The 13,267-nt window shown below is 36.1% G+C and overlaps 1 protein-coding gene across 7 annotated transcripts in view; it reads right to left on the reverse strand.

Moving 5' to 3' along the window:
- ELF1 (E74 like ETS transcription factor 1) overlaps window positions 1-13,267 on the reverse strand; it is a 106,448-nt gene that overhangs the window by 73,891 nt on the left and 19,290 nt on the right. For 6 of the 7 annotated variants that reach the window (XM_073894483.1, XM_025874807.2, XM_025874802.2 and 3 more), the window contains exon 1: window positions 4,216-4,340. The exons of the other annotated variant lie outside the window; for it this stretch is intronic. The gene's annotated coding sequence lies outside the window, so the exon portion shown is untranslated. Of the gene's footprint in view, window positions 1-4,215; window positions 4,341-13,267 lie in introns of those variants that run through there. 7 annotated transcript variants of the gene reach the window in all.

Raw genomic sequence — 13,267 nt, forward strand, 5'->3', positions numbered from 1 at the left:
TGAATGCCTATGTTCCATTAGATGGGATATAAGGTAAAGCCCACAAATATGCAATCAGTGATGGAGTTAAATGTCCAAAGAAACCTCAAAAATCATATCCAAGCATTACATGGTTCTTAAAAACAAAACAGAAAAACCTCTTTCCCAGACTCAAACAACTGCCAATAATAAAAGTGTATTTCCCAGGAGAAAAGGATTTTCAAAGGCTGTAAATGCTACCTTAAATCAGGAAGGGAATGTTTTGCCTAGAAACCCAAGGATAAGGGAATGAAGAGAAGGCCATGAAGTACCAGATGGTACTAAAAAAACTAACACTGGGAGACTGATGGTTCACTGAGATAAAGAATAGGCTAACTACAATTGGAAAAAAAATAATTAGTTTAATTATTTACTGTGGTCAATATAGTGGTAGGTTTGGGAGTGACAGGAGGAAAAGCAGAATTAGAGAAGCAGAAAAAGGGAGAGCCACAAAGCTTAAAGACACAGTACAGCAAAAAATGGAATAAAGAAAGGAATAACTGGGGTAGGGAGAAGAGGTTGAATAAGTTCTAACATTGATAATAAACTACTCCAGTCACTTTCTTGACTTACCAGAGGCTGCAGGCTTCAAAATATCCCTGTTGCTTAAAAATTCAAATATTAAACTGCTAAGTAACTGATTGCTCTTCCTAAACCTGTACTCTTTTTCTGAAAGTGTGGCCTACAAACACTTGCACCACAATCTAGGGTAATTATTAAAAATGCTGACTGATAAACCAAACCCTAGGCCCAATGAATCAGAATCTCGGGGTTGGAACCAGGTGATTCTCTATTACACCAAAGGTTGAAAATTACCGCTTTAAAACACATACTACCAGGTAGGTGTTCATTTTTTCTTTGAATGGTTATGATGTACAGACATCAGACAGACGAAGCTGAGGGCCACATGCCTTTTAAAGGTTTGCCACCCCTAACTTTAGCAGAATCTGCCCAACTGAGTAGACGAGGTTTTGATGCAGCAAATCATAACTGTATTCGTATGTGCTCAGTACTTTTGTCAAAGGTTCAAAAAGACAGAAAAATAAAACATCTCTGACCTCAAAGAGCTTACATTCTTATTGGTGAAGACACTCCTCTTAACCTAGGCAAATACTATTCATTCTTCAATACTAATAATTCCTAAAGATCCATACTCTTCCCTATTTTAAGTTTCAGTCATGTTTCACCTCTAGGTAGTCTGCACCTGAATGAAACTTCTCAGTGGTTTGGTTCCGTTCTTATTTAACCAGATGCTACCACCCCCTGTTTTCCCAGTAAGAATCTAAATTTGTGGGGCACCTGGGTGGCTCAGGGGCTCAGCAGTTAAGCGTCTGCCTTTGGCTCAGGTCATGAATCCAATGTCCTGGGATTGAGACCTATGTCTAGCTCACCACTCAGTGGGGATCTGCTTCTCCCTCTGCCCCTGGCCCTGCTTGTGTTCTCTCTCTCTCTCTCTAACAGATAAATAAAATCTTAAAAAAAAAAAAAAAGAACCTAAGTTTGTGAGGAGAGGGTCCATGTTTTCCAGCCACTTCTGTGCTGTCTGTTCTTTACAACAATGACAACCACATTGTGGGGGGTCTGATAATGAATTGGCTTAGGGGACTTGGAGACTTAGGAGATTCAACAGTTACATGCAAAGTAATTTAAAAAAAAACAAATTTCAGACTTAAAGCAGATATAAAGTAAATTTCAACCACCCCAATAAAACACATCAAAAAGTTAACAAAGATTTTGTATGCCCAGAAGATTCTAAAAGTGCCTAGTATGCATAATAAACTCTCAAAGGAGTAGAAGATATGACAAACAAATGGAATGAGATTACTAATTCTGGAAAGTTTCAGTTCAAAATGAGTATAATGTCAGAGTTTAGAGACTTCTAGATTTTGTAAATTCATATGCAAAGTTTTACACACTACACACACACACACACACTTTAATAGAATAAGACATCATATTAAAACAATATTTGCCTTCCTAAAAGAACAGGAGATAGAACTAAGGCAGAACTAAACCTGTCTTTGTATCTACAGGTTCAGAGTAAATTCCCAACTCTGTAAATTGCCATCTCCCCTAGACCCATCTTAAACAAGCAATGTCATAAACAATGCTTCAACTATGAAAAAGTTCTAATAATGAAAACAAGCTGTGGTAGAAATTAAATGCATCATGTTCTCTCTGATGAAAAAGAAAACTTGTTTGAACACATTTTCAGAATCATTTGGTTGCATCTTGCTACCAAAATTATCACCAACCAACTTAATTAAGGTTTTATTTATTCTTAAGGAAACAGAGCCCACTTCAAACAAAGCATCACTTGTTAGTGTGGACTAGCATGAGCAGCTCCAGCCACTAAGCGCCGCACGACCTTGAGCACGTCACAAGACCCCTCCGGCCACTGTGTCTTCATCTATAAAAGTGATGCCACTGGACGATCTTCAGTCTTTTTCAGTGCTCCAGTTCTCTGAATGGGTAATTCTAAGTTTAATTCTGATGACTCAATTGAAACTTATATTCTACCTTATGAAAGGAAAAGAGTGGGAGGAAGACTACTAAATAAGTCTTTCTGGCCTTCCCTTGCTTCCATGTTTTTTCCCTTCCCTTCTCCTTGAAGTCCCACTTCAGTCTTTGTCACATGGGTAAGAGACAGAAATATATGACCCATACCATTTTATTTATTTAAATTATAACAGCCCCTTAATTTTAAGAAACTAAATTCTTCTACTTCTCTTTAATAAATAAAATCTTAACTTTTTGGTTATTTGTGTGTCACTAGATTTTTCTCTGATGGGTCACTGGCTTTTAAAAATTAAAAAAAAAAAAAAGCTAAAAGGTTTCATTAGATTTTTCACATAGACCAGAGCAGAAGTAAATACAGCCACTACTTACTCAAAGGCTGACTAAACCAGCAAGATGATAGCAAATGGCTCAGAGCTGAACTGGTAAAATGTCTGCTATGCCTTTCTTGCAAAACCACAGAATTGAGATCTGTTAATATAACAATCCTTTCCAAGAGCATAACTAACTGCCTTTATACCTTCCCTTTTATCTGGCCTTCACGCACTTAGAAAGTTAACAACAGCAAATTTCCAAAGAATTAGCTAAATATCATTATAGTCAGTAATACGAGTTTTTGGTTTCCAAAAATGTTATTCATAATCACTGAACATTCAAATTTTACTTTCATTCAAATTTTAACTTCATAAATAGCTTTCATAAGTAAAATACTACTGCACCCAGCTTCTCAGAGGACCTAGAACTTCAAGGCACACCAGAATATATGCTAGCCAGAACTTGATAATTTCAATGATGATAAATATTCCAGGAAAAGACTGAGCAATCTTTTCTTTCACACAAAAGGTATTACTTTTTTGCTTCAAAACAAACACATTTTAAGAACAGTAATAGAGAAGGAAGGCCAGTACTCTTTACTTTTTCTCTTTACACAAATTGAAATACTACATGTTTTCTCAGAAGCTAGTCATGCATCTAAGGTTGTTTCTCAGAATACGTTTCCAGTGTGAATTATAAAACTTTATTATTTTTTCTAACAGTAAATGAACTGTTCTTTCTTCATCTTAATAACCATTCTTACTTATTATCTAAATGACTGTTCATTTTCCTTAAACTTCTATTTAGTTTTCAAAAATTAATGTTTAGTATAATTTCATTAACTTAAGAATAAAGAAAAGGACAGAACAGTCAATGAGCAACACCTATGACTGAGTTGTCCCCAGACTTCCCTTTAACCAAAATGCCAAAACAGAACCAATGCCTCTGAATTTTTTTCTTAACTCCCGTATCACGCATGAATTGTACAGTTTACTTAACTCTAACTTTCTGGCTATCCCCATAAATACAATTAGATTTTTTAAAAATAAAAATTTGACTGAAGTTTGTTTTGTGATATGAAAAAGAAAGTCTCCTTTATTCTCAACTCATACAGGGAAAGAAAGAAAGAAAGATCATATAAAATAGAAAAAATGCTTTTCCAAGAAGATCTAAAACTTTCCAGAATTTGAAAGCTTTGTTTCCCCCTCGCAGTTAAGTGCAATCAGGCATGTGACTGACTACACACATTTTTTTCAGAGAGTTAAAGAACACATTCAGCCATGTTCTTCGACAGGTAAGAGCCACCCTCCGTTTATCAGTTCAGGAAACAGCCAGAAGCAAACACACAAAATCATAATAAGTTACCTTCAAATATTCCTGTTCTCTTTTTGTCCTTTGGGCTTGAAAATAAAAAGCAATCCGGCAAGTTTTATGCTGTTAAAATGGCTCCTGTAGATTGGGGAAGTGGTGTCTGCGCTTCAGCCTATGAGTCATACATGAAACTAAGTGTTTCTTAGGGAGGCACGCCCATGTTGCTGTGGACCCAATTATTCTGCTAGGTCAAACATGCAAATATACAGGTAAAAACAGAGGAGAGGTACAGAAAAAGGAGGGATGTAGAGCCACGGAGCAAGATCTACCTTGATTAAACCATTATTCAGCTCATGTTAATTACCATAATTTAAAATTAACAACAACAAAAAGGAATCAGGATCTACAAGGAAATAAAATTAAAACCGTATGTTGTTTTAAAAAATAAAATCTCAACTTTTAAAAATTATCTTAATATATCTAGTAAAGTAAAACTATGAAAAGAAAAACAATGTGGGAGGGAATGGAAGGGAGACAGCAAATTTTCTGGCTTTTAATATAACAATGGGCTGGTGAGTCTAATCAGGCTACTCATTAACCCTTACAAGAAAGAGGTATATTGCTATGTAATCTGCAAAGCTAGCAAACTACAATATCAGATGCAATTTACAAGTTCACTAAACATAAAATCTACTTTCTAATTTCCTAATTCAAAGTTCAGTGAAAAGTAAGTATGAATTAATCTGATTTATAAAATTTAAAACAAATCCAGGGTTAGTAAGAAACTAAAGTATAATATAGCAAAGTGACTTTAAGTGGAACTGCAAGCTTGATAAAACTATTTTAAACAAATCACCAATGCAATCCTGGCTCATGATTCTACTACTTACAAGAGATAGTCACAGTTTTCTTTACCTTTTAAACAAAATTTTCCACAAATAAAAGCCTACCACGTGCCAGGCACCCTGTTGCACCATACACGGTTGATCCTAAGGCTGCCAACGAAAGACAGTGAAGTTTTGCTCTCCAAGTCCTCACACATCTGACAAGGTGCCCAAGCAGCTGCAATGTTAGTACAACTACTTAGCCTGTCCCCTGGGTGAATATTTATTAATTTATTCTAAGTAAGAGCTTAAATTGGTCAAAATGGCTTGAAAGCATTAAGCACTTTCAACAGTGCTTTACGTGATAAAGTGCTACTCACTAGCTAGCCTTCATCTTAATATTTTACAAAAAGTAAATAGGATTTGGCAAGGTTTTCTCCCTTTAGTTAATTACTTGGAAGTAATTACTCTGCCTTACTAGAGGCAGAGCTGAGAGGACAAGCTGTCACTGACTCAGACAAGAACTTTACAAACTGCTACAAAACATAATGATAGTGAACCGACTTACTGCCCATTAAGTGCCTATTTATTCCACTCTGCTGAACACTGTTTGATTTACCTTTTCACTAAGATAATCCCCATGGTTTAACAAATTATTAATAAAAAATTATGCTAAAAAGAAAAACACATCACTTTCTCTACTGTCAAACGTCATGTTTGAGCTTACTTTAGAGCTCATTTATTTAGAATGACTATTTGGATCCCAAACAAGAAATAAAGGTCCTTTGAACAGTCACAGGGGATGTTCACTGGAAAACTCCCAAGTCGTTTCCCAGAGCTGAAATTTATTTTAGACCATATCCATGTAAGCCCAATAATTTGATTATCTTTTAGCTAATTAGAAATAGAAGTTATAAGGGTGAAAGAGGGAATAGTGAAGGATGATGTCAGAACAAACAAATGAGAGAGTGGATAATGAGAGAAGACTAAACTAAAAACCTATAAAACTACAAATAAATATAACTTTAAAAAAGTCCTGACACCTGAAGTCATCCTATACGGAAAGTTCTACGTGCTTCCTAAGTGTATCACCAAACAGTAAGTGCCTTGAAGTCAGCATTATTATGATAAAGATCTTTAAAAGACAAAGGGAATAACAAGTGTGGGAAATCTTTTATGAAGTATGGATACATAAAAAAGGAGAAGCTTCTGCTATTGAGAAAATCCATTTATATAAAGTACCTCATTACTTGATAATGGCAGATATTTGGAAAAGTAATTTAAAAGAAGTACCTTTGACCACCAGTATGTAGAAGTGAAGTAAGAGACATAAAGTGAAAATAATTACCCTTCTTCAATAGCAACAAATATCCTAGCTGTTCCTAGGGAATGATTCCAGAGTTGCTATTACAATATACTGCCCCTTTGCTCAGGGGTGTCCCTGTAAGAATTGTTTTACCACCTACAGAAACTGGATCCTGGTTATAGTCACAGCCCCAAGAAATCAATCTCCACACACACAAAAAAACTGGCAAACAGTTCAGCACAGGTTCTAGAGTCAATGTGCTTGGGTGTAAATCCCAGCTCTGCTACCTATTACCTGTGTGTTCCTGGGGTATATTAACAATCCTGTGGCCTAGCTTTTTTATCTGTGATTTAGGCTAATAGTACCCACCTCAGAGGAGTATTATGAGCATTAAAACCAGTGCATATACTATTATGCTTAATAAAAAAACTTTCATAACTCAAACATAACAAACTAGTTTTTTAAAAAACAGTCAAACAATCTGAATAGACACTTCACCAAAAAGAGATACAGACGGCAGATAAACACAGAAAAAAAATCTCAACATCCTTACTCAACAGGAAAATCCAAATTAAAGTCACAATACCAGGACAAAAACTTAAAAAACAAACAAACAAAAACAAAAAACAAGCCCTGACAATACCAAGTGCTAGAGAGGATATAGAGTGACTGTAACTTTCATACAGTGTTGGTGAGAATGCAAAATGGTACAGCCTATTTGGAAAACAGTTTAGCAGTTTCTTGTAAAGATACACACATACTTATTAAACAATCCAGCAGTCTCAATCCTAGATATATGCCCAAGAGAAATGAAAATATAGGTCTATAAAAAAACTTCTACTTAAATATTTATGGCAGTTTCAGTCAGAATCACCAAATACTGGAAGCCCAAATGTCCATTAACTGGAGAATGGTTAGACACATTGTGGTATATCCATACAAAGGAATGCTACTAGCAACACAAAGGTATGAACTTCTGAAATACAGGTACCACATGGATGGGTCTAAAAGCATTAGGGAGTGAAATAAGCCAGACTCAAAATATGTACTATATGATTCTACTTATATGACATTCTGGAAAAGGCAAAACAAAAAGGGCAGAATTCCTACCAGTGGTTGTCAGGGGTTAGGAATGTGGGGAGGGGACTGACTACAAAGGGGAACAAGGAAACTGTTTGGGGTGATGGAAGCACCCTGAATAGTGATTGTGGTATTGGTTCTATGACCTATATATATTGTCAAAAATCAGAACTATACATTTAATAGGGCAAACTGTACTGTGTATAAACAGTATCTCAATAAACCTGACTAAAAAGAAATCTAGTTCATGCATAATACAGTTATTAATATTCTACTGGGTACAAGTAAGTACTTTATAAACATTAACTGTTATTATGCTTCACAGAAGCAGTCAGTATTAAATGCTTCAGGATGAGAAAGTTTAAGTAAATCTCTAAACTTTTACATAAATAAAATGTGGCATCTTAGGCTTGTGATGCAAATATAATATACCTGTACATACTGTGAGTATGTTTATTTGTAAAATCAGGTATATATCAAGGCAGTATATACCTTAATATAAAGTTTTCATGGCTGGCTGGAGGAATTTTCACATTTATATTTTAACTATTAGCTGAGCAAGATTAGGTCAATTGAGGGAATTGAATGCCAACTAAAGTTAAGACACTGTTTCTTTCTTTCTTTAAAATAGAACTTGTAAAAGGAATTTACTGTGTAAGCGAGGACTCTCTTCTTCCCTTTTATTGTGACTGCTTCTCTTTGAACTCAAATTTGAAAACTTCTAGTACCTGAAAATATAAAACAGTCTAATGTTCGTATCTAGGAAAGCTGGGCTTAAAAAAAGGCTTGCTTTGAATCTGTCCCCTTGTTCAGCAGCCAACATGCTATCATTACTAGAGATGGAAGAAGCAAAGATCAAACCATTAAAATGATAAATGACCAAAATCACTATTCTCTACTACTCAAATATAAAAATAAAATTTAAAAGAATGAGATCAGTGTTATAAATACTTCAGTTGGAAAGAATTAATTTTATTGATGTTAACAACTCTCAAAGTATCATCCCAGGTTCTGAACAACATGCATTTCCAAATGTGAGCTTAAATGTCAGACAATAGTGAATTCTCTATTATTTATCACTAGCTTGGTTAAACCAAGGCCTTCTTCCCTGCTTCTGCAAACAGATTACTAGGACCTATCCATAAGGAACATCCTCCTGGACAAGTGTCTGAGTGTTTTAAGAGGCATACCAAAGTCAAAAGGGGCCATGGCTTTAGCTGGTTTTGCTTACTAATGTATTCCTATCAGTAAGACAGGGCCCAAAACACAGCAGAAACTCAGAAACATGAATACATAACTTTTCTAGAATAGTTCATCGAGGGAAAATTACAGCATATCAGGATTTTACTACACACAGAAATATTTTTTAAAGATGTGATTTGGCCCATGATTTGATACTGCAGAATTCATGTAGCTACCTGTGTTACAAGGTTCTACTGTAGGTATTATTTTGGGTGTTATTCTTTCCTATCTTGTCAAAAGTAACCAAGAGTTGATTGTACAATTATATCCTTTATGATGCTCCCTGGTAATATGCTGACTGCAATCTCAAATTTCATGTAAACATGATATTCTCTTACAATTAAATTTCAAATTCAGTATTAAAGACAATGTATCTTTTACTTTAGTGGATTGTAAGGAGGGATGTACCTCTGAATTACCTAAAGGAGCTTCGTGCCTAAAGACAATATATCTTTTACTTTAGTGGATTGTAAGGAGAGATGTACCTCTGAATTACCTAAAGGAGCTTCGTACCTACTCTTGAAACAGAGTAGCTCTGCTGCTATATAGCCTGGAATCTAAAATGGTTAGTGGGGCATCTGGGTGGTTCAGTCAGTTAAACAGTTTCCTTTGGCTCACATGATCTCAGGGTCCTGAGATCAAGCCCCTTGTCATCAGTCTCCCTGCTTGGCAGGGAGTCGGCTTCTCTCTCTCCCTCTGCCCCTTCCCACAGCTCATTCTCTCACTCTCTCTCTCAAATAAAGAAAATCTAAAAAAAAAAAAAAAAAAAAATAGTGGTCCTCACACAACAGCCACTCAAAAAGACACTTGTTACCTTACTCTTCAATAATCTCTAAGTGTTGTGGAGAGGAAATCCTCTATTTTTTATACTGAGTTAGAGTGAAACATAAGGTCCTTCTTTGCTACTGCATCATACCGTAGAAAAATAATATCACAACATCCTAACTGTTCCTTTCCCTACCACCGACTGCCTACCTTCCAATTCACCTTGCACTGTGCTATCAGAGAAATCTTCCTTATTAAAAAACTATGTGAACTGATGTGGTTATCACTTGTGGCTGAAAAAGAAACAAACTAACAAACTTTGATTCCCTAGAAACAAAACAAAAACCTAGTACCATGGTTTTCAAACTTTTCTATTAAGCAGTTGAATTCTTAGAAAAATCTTTAAGGAACCATGATACTACATACATTTAAGTCTACTTTAAGAAAGCCCAAAAATACAGATCCAACCCAAATTCATTTCAAAAATAGGGAAAGCAGATCTACAGAGAGAAGTGACTTGCCCAATACCAAGTTAATGACTGATCTGAGGGACTCCTAGGTATCCATTCATTTAACAAATATTTACTGAGCACCTACTATGTGTCAGGCACCGTTCTAGGCCCTTGCTATAGAGCACATGACTCACTGTTAATAAATGATCCCTACCACGTCGTGCTTACATTCTAAGCAAGGGAAAGTGATAAACATTATAAACTATAGAGCATATTAATTATAAATAAAAGATACAATATGCTGGTGATTAGGACAAAGAAGGAAAAAACAAGACAGCAAAGAGGAGAATATGACATTTTGGACAGACTAGCTACAGAGGATTTACTTTGCCACGTTGAGTGAAGACCTCTAGCCATGCAAACCTATCTTAAGGCAGAACATTCTAGACAGAGAAAGCCTGTAAGCCAGAGAAAGACTAACAGGGAGCTTGCCTGAAATGTTCAAGGAAAGCAAGGAGGCCAGTGTGGGTCAAGTAAAGAAAGTAAAGAGAAGAGTAAGAGAAGGAAGAATACTAGAAACTGTTGGGAGAGCCTCACTGTTTAGAGATTTAATAGTTGGACAGTTTTCATCATATGAGTCATAAGATTTGACTGCTGTGTTGAAAACACACTGCAACAGGGCAAGGACAGAAGCAAGGAGAAGTTAATGCAATAACCCAGAGACGATGATAATGACTTAGACAAAGGAGGCAGCCTAAGAGGAAGATGTGATCAAATTATGGCTGTGTTTTTGAGGAATATCCAACCAAGTTTCTAAATGGATAGAAAAGAGTCGGTGGGGAAAGAAAGGCTTCAAAACTCCATTTTTGGCAACTGAGAGACTGCAGCTGCCCAAACTGAGAGAGGAAAGACTACAGATGATGATGGTTTGGGGTGTGGAAATATCAGGAGTTCAGGTTTTGTTTTGTTTAAGATTTATTTATTTAGGGGCGCCTGGGTGGCTCAGTCAAACGTCTGCTTCTCCTTCTCCTTCTGCCACTACCCCCTGCTTGTGCTCTCTCTGCCAAATAAATAAATAAAGTCTTAAAAAAATATATTTATTTCAGAGAGAGAGTGTGCACGTTAGCGGGGGGGAAGAGAAGAGGGAGAGCAAGAGAGAGAATCTTAAGCAGACTCGACACTGAACGGGAAGCCCAACTCGGGGATCGATCCCACGAGCCTGAGATCATGACCTGAGCTGAAATCCAGAGTGGGATCCTTAACCAACTGAGCCACCCAGAGCCTCAAGAGCTGTTTCGAACTCATTAACTTTGAGATGTTCCAAGTGGAGATGTCAAATTGGATATATTGTCCTGGAGCTGCAGACATAGTCCTAAAGCCCAGGGCAGGAGTATGGGCTGGATATTTAAATTGAAGTCATTAACATATACATGATATTAATGTGTATCTGATATTAAATCTACAGGTAGAAAAGTAACAATGACAGATCCCAGGGACCCTCTAATATTTAGAGGTGGGGGAGCTGAGGTAAAGCTAGCAGAGAAGCCTAAGAAGGAGGACTCAAAAATGTCACAGGAAACAAGGCAAATAAGGTATTACCCTGGAATATGAGTAAAAGTGTTTCCAAAAGGGATTGAGCAATCGTGCCAAATGCTGAGGACAGATCAAATAAAATGAGGTCTGAGGAGGAAAAAAAAACAAAAAACAAAAAAACCAGCAGAATTTAGCAACATGAATGTCACTGTGAATCCTGAAAGAAGAGTTTTCATATTGTGGTAGAGGTTAAAAAAAAAAAAAAAAAAAGACAAAACATCTGATTAGAGACAGTTTAACAGAGAACAAAAGGTGAGAAACTAAATAGAAAGTAATTGTGTGTAGTGAATGAGTCAGGAAAAGATTTGAGGGGGGAGGGGAGGGCTTGTTTAAGAAAAGTAGTGCCCTTTCTACTGCCAAGAACATTCCACTTTGTACCGCAGTTAATTTTGTACAAGTCCATCTCCACACGGATAAGCTGGTAACCTGAGGGCAGGACCCACACCATGCAGCGGGTACGACCAACCATCACTGTGGACACACTACTGCTGGGGAATCCATTTCCTTTCTTGTCAAATACTGGGAGAACCCAGAGATCTGGTCATGTCGAAGACCCACTTCAGTTCTGATGTTTTATGATTTTGTAGCCTCTCCAAGTCCTCTGAATAGTGTTTGAGGAACAGAGAACAAATATCACACGAAGGCCACACTTAAGAAAGAACTCTCCTCATCAAAATTTTAGTTTACTGAAAGTAATGCATAAAATTACCAGATAGGCAGAATAACTGGAAATTTTATGTTTCCCCAAAACCCAATTATGCTTATTTCTGTTCACTAATAAGATATTTTTAAAAACACAAGAAACCCTATACTAATATTCTGGGAACATTTTTATCCTCTGACAGGAGGATATTTAAGTAAATGGGCTTTTAGCACAAGTGCAAAAAACTCATCTCAAATACCCCAAAACCTCCAAGCTCTAAAAAGAAAGAAGAAAGAAGTCCTAGTAAAATTTAAGATATGATAGAAGGCAAACCTCTTATTTTAAACTAGCCTAATTTAGACTATGTCTATTTTTATACAATATTTATTTATCTATGACACAAATTAAAGATCCTGTTTACAAGGAGATTAAGAAAAAGCTTAGTATTATGGCTTTAATTCTCATAAACAGATACACTCAAGGTTAATTCATAATTGCTTGTGGACTGATGATTTATTTGGCTTGACTTTCTGCTTTAGAACTGAATCACAGAATGCTTAGCCCCAAAGATTATAAACCAGCAACATGAAAAAAATTATAGTTCTATTATATTTCCTCTTTAATAAAAATTAAATATAAACAAAAAGAAGGAGAACTTTATAATATGTTAAAGAAACAAGAACTTCAATTGCTCTTAATTATACTGCTGGTCAAAACAGAGAAATGAAAAAACTGACATTAGCAACTTGCCATGTAGTCCAAAAGCATGGGCTTTAGAGTAGGTGACCTAGGTTTGGGTCCCAGGTCCACTATTAACTAGTTGTATGACCTAGGTCTACTTTAACTCCATGCCTATGTTTTCACTTCTGTAAAGGGGAAAATGATCATCTCTGTTTCACAAAAAATTCACTTAAATTGCTTATTATAGTGCCAGGAGGACATATGATATTTCTTAAATACTTATCAAAAAGGGGGGGAGGGGAAGAGATAAACATTCTAGTAGTACATTCATACTCAGCAATAGAATGGAATGAACTATTGATAAACACAACTTAGAAGACTCTCAAAGGCATTATGATGCATCTAAGAAGCCAATGTCAAAGGTTACATACTCTATGATTCCAATTACATGACATTCTCTAAGACACCAATCTAAAACGATGAAGAACTAGTCAGTGGTTATAGGGACACGGATTAGCGG

Source organism: Callorhinus ursinus, unplaced genomic scaffold, assembly GCF_003265705.2.
Source record: "Callorhinus ursinus isolate GAN/ISIS: 27379988/994484 unplaced genomic scaffold, GSC_fseal_2.0 scaffold7, whole genome shotgun sequence".
Lineage (NCBI taxonomy): Eukaryota > Metazoa > Chordata > Mammalia > Carnivora > Otariidae > Callorhinus > Callorhinus ursinus.